General features: G+C 46.6%; 1 long non-coding RNA gene across 1 annotated transcript; it reads right to left on the bottom strand.

Moving 5' to 3' along the window:
• Positions 1-335: 335 nt before the first annotated feature.
• Positions 336-3,166, bottom strand: LOC114429736 (uncharacterized). Its single transcript, XR_003669903.1, has 3 exons — positions 3,107-3,166; positions 2,960-3,017; positions 336-627 (listed from the first exon to the last, which is right to left on the bottom strand). It is a non-coding gene; the product is annotated as an uncharacterized LOC114429736 (long non-coding RNA).
• Between the last annotated feature and the right edge of the window lie 391 nt (positions 3,167-3,557).

Raw genomic sequence — 3,557 nt, 5'->3', positions numbered from 1 at the left:
CATGAACTGCAGACAAACACTCAACAAAGAAAACCGGTGGGGGGGGGGGGGGGTCGGGGGGCAGTGGCTTGATGGGAAGGGGGGGGGCACACGAGTCAGTGATGACCAGGAAAGAGAGTGACATCACAGAATTCTCCATCTTTACTGATCTGCCACAGGCCAGTGCTGTAGCTCTCAGTCTGCCCTGATGGTGGCAGTGTGTAGATAGAGAGGACTTCATAAATGATACACTATTACCTAACTATTCTAATAATCACACATTAACACGGAAACAGCACATGGACACCGGCAGGCAAGGTTACCTGTGGCTGAGGTTTTAGAGCGGGATCAGGGGGGAGTGGCTTAGTGGGAGGAGCAGGTCTGTCATGAACCTGACAGGAGAGAAAACAGGAAGCAGAGACAGAGTGACAGAGCTGCACAGAGGTCAAAGGTCAAACAGGCAAGGTTGCCTGTAGCATGTGATCCAATCACAGCTGTGCCATGTGATGTGGTCACCTCACACGCTAATCCCAGGTGTGAACAGTCACTGACTCTACATGGACCCCAGACCAGGACCTGCAAGTCCAGCTGTACCTGGGAGGATGAAGAGGAAGATGACAAGCAGAGCAACATGGACAGGATCCGACTCTGAACACACAGAGAGAGAGAAGGTGACGGGTTAGTCACAGTCCGTCAGGAGGTCAGAGTGTGCGTGTGTCTGTGTGTCAGTGAGTGTGTGTGTGTCAGTGAGCAGTCAGCGTGTGCGTGTGCATGCAGTCAGAGCGTGTGTGTGTGCATGTGTCTGCAGTCAGAGTGCAGTCAGTCTGTGTGTGTGTGTGTGTGTGTGTGTGTGCAGTCAGAGAGCAGTCTGTGTGTGTGTGTGCAGTCAGAGTGTGTGTGTGTGTGTCTGCAGTCAGAGTGCAGTCAGTGTGTGTGTGTGTGCAGTCAGAGAGCAGTCAGAGTGTGTGTGTGTGTGTGCGCAGTGTGGAATTATATAAGGTTACCTATGCACTGACATGATACAGAGCACATATTTACCTGTATGTATGCTTTCACTCAGAGAAAAAGGGAGGTTTTCACACTCTTTCACACAAACACATCCTCCGTTACAGGGAGTTCGGGAGGATGTTATCATTCCTGGAACCCTTTTGATGCGGTGAAGGCGAAGCACTGGGAGGCATCGGACGTAAGATAAATCATCCAACATAGGAGGGATACAGAGTGTTTCACAGTCAAAAATATGTTAGACCAATTATTATAATTGGTAGGTGGGAATAACAGGGCAACATGTCCCAATATGGTAATACCAACAAAGGTCTTGAAAAACTGTTGATCTATTATGCAAATAGATTATGCAAATGTACCTCCACGAGCCTGTGTCCAGGGAGGGGCAGAACACTTATGGAGGGGAGTGAAGCAGACTGAAAGGCCTGTGTTCACTGAGTGTTCTCCCTTTGCAAAGGCGAAACTACAAACCCAGGGTATTGTCTTTCACTCAATGTTCTGATTACAGAAGACGGAGTCTGACAATCCGGGGTGACCAGTGAAGGTCACGACAGCAGTCAGAGTGTGTGTGTGCGCAGTCAGAGTGTGTGTGTGCGCAGTCAGAGTGTGTGTACGCGCGTGTGCAGTCGGAGTGTGCGCGCGTGCGTGTCTGCAGTCGGAGAGCAGTCAGAGTGTGTGTGTGTGTGTGCGCAGTCAGAGTGTGTGTGTAGTCAGAGTGTGTGGGTAGTCAGAGTGTGTGTGTGTGTGTGTGCAGTCAGAGTGTATGTGTGCGTCTGCAGTCAGAGAGCAGTCAGAGTGTGTGTGTGCAGTCGGAGTGCAGTCAGTGTGTGTGTGTGCGTGCAGTCGGGAGTGCAGTCAGTGTGTGTGTGTGCAGTCAGGAGTGCAGTCAGTGTGTGTGTGTGTGTGTGCAGTCAGAGTGTGTGTGTGTAGTCAGAGTGTGTGTGTGTGTGTGTGCAGTCAGAGTGTGTGTGTGTAGTCAGAGTGTGTGTGTGTGTGTGTGCAGTCAGAGTGTGTGTGTGCGTCTGCAGTCAGAGAGCAGTCAGAGTGTGTGTGTGCAGTCGGGAGTGCAGTCAGTGTGTGTGTGCGTGCAGTCGGGAGTGTGTGTGTGCAGTCAGAGAGCAGTCGGGAGTGCGTGCGTGCGTGTGTGTGCGAGCAGTCGGAGTGTGCGCGTGTGCGTGTCTGCAGTCAGAGTGTGCGCGTGTGCGTGTCTGCAGTCAGAGTGTGCGCGTGTGCGTGTCTGCAGTCAGAGTGTGTGTGTGTGTGTGTGTGTGTGTGTGTGTGTGCAGTCAGAATAGTATTTTCTGCTGATCTTTATAAATAATAAACTGTACATTTTCATAATGCCCACTGGTAAATAGTTAGAAATGTTCAAACTGTGTCTCTCTCTCTCCAAAATGCCAACAGGCAGAATGACCGTTTGATATAATAACCACAATATTGCTCCTCACGTGAACTATACTTTATACTATGGTGGAGCATTTGTATATTACTACAGGTTTCATAGTTTTTTTATGTTATTTGTTTTATATGATTTTTTTCCATACTTTTTGATGCCACTTGGTGAGAATTAATTACTCTTATTACTTACTCTGTACTGAACACTATTTACTTTGATGACAGCAAGGGAGAATATTTTTTTCCAACAGACTAATAATTCAAAAGTAACATTGTCTGATGTAAAATATTTGCATGAAACACAAACGGCTCTCTGCATCTCAGAGCAAAAATCTCTTTCTATAGTATAAATCAGATCACTTAACTGTGTAAACTTTATAACAGTCCTGTGATCCTATGATGAATAAGTATGAATGCATGCACAGCTAGATGTTCAGTCACTTTCACTACCGCTCTCTGAATTCACATAGCAGTTGTCCTCTCCTGTGTTCCCTATAAACCACAAAACCACAAGAGGGCGAATCATTCTCACTGAAAGTAGGTATTATCACAAAAATTAAGTCAGTCTCCAGCAGCTTACCGTTTGGTGTTTCTTCCTCGTCGTCAAGGTGATCCATGTCGTGACTCACAAAAATATTCTAGAAAGATAAATCACCTGTTAAATCAATCAGAAGATGATGTGGAAAAATTCTATATTTCTGCTGTAGACTGAACACAAGTTGAGTACCTTAGTCCTGACAAGTCTTTCCCAGTGTCCCTGCTGCTGTTTGACTAGTTTGAGAACGGGTTGGTTGGACTTCATTTCCCAGCAGCACTGTTCAGCAACAATATTCTGGTAAAGCTCCAGGTCGGCTCTGTACTGACGACCATTCACTCTGCCACTGCAGAACAAAAAGAGGGCATCAACACACTCCAAGTTTCCTCCATACCAGGTCACTTGTTTGCAATTTGGAAGCATTTAAGGCAATTTACGATTTCAATTTGCAAAAACACAAAAGGGAACATTAATATTCTACATTGTTTCATGATCATCTCTCAAACTCTATAATCTCCCCCTATATCCCTCCTCATTCTTTGTCAGGGTGAACCAATAAACCACTATAATTCCTTGGAAGCTTCCCACAGGTGAGCAACCACAAGGAATCAGGTATACTGACAGTCAAGAAATGCACCAACAA

The sequence above is a fragment of the Parambassis ranga genome, unplaced genomic scaffold (assembly GCF_900634625.1).
Source record: "Parambassis ranga unplaced genomic scaffold, fParRan2.1 scaffold_21_arrow_ctg1, whole genome shotgun sequence".
Taxonomy (NCBI): Eukaryota; Metazoa; Chordata; class Actinopteri; family Ambassidae; genus Parambassis; species Parambassis ranga.
The sequence above is the reverse complement of the archived record's forward strand: the minus strand, read 5'-3'. Positions and strand labels throughout refer to the sequence as shown.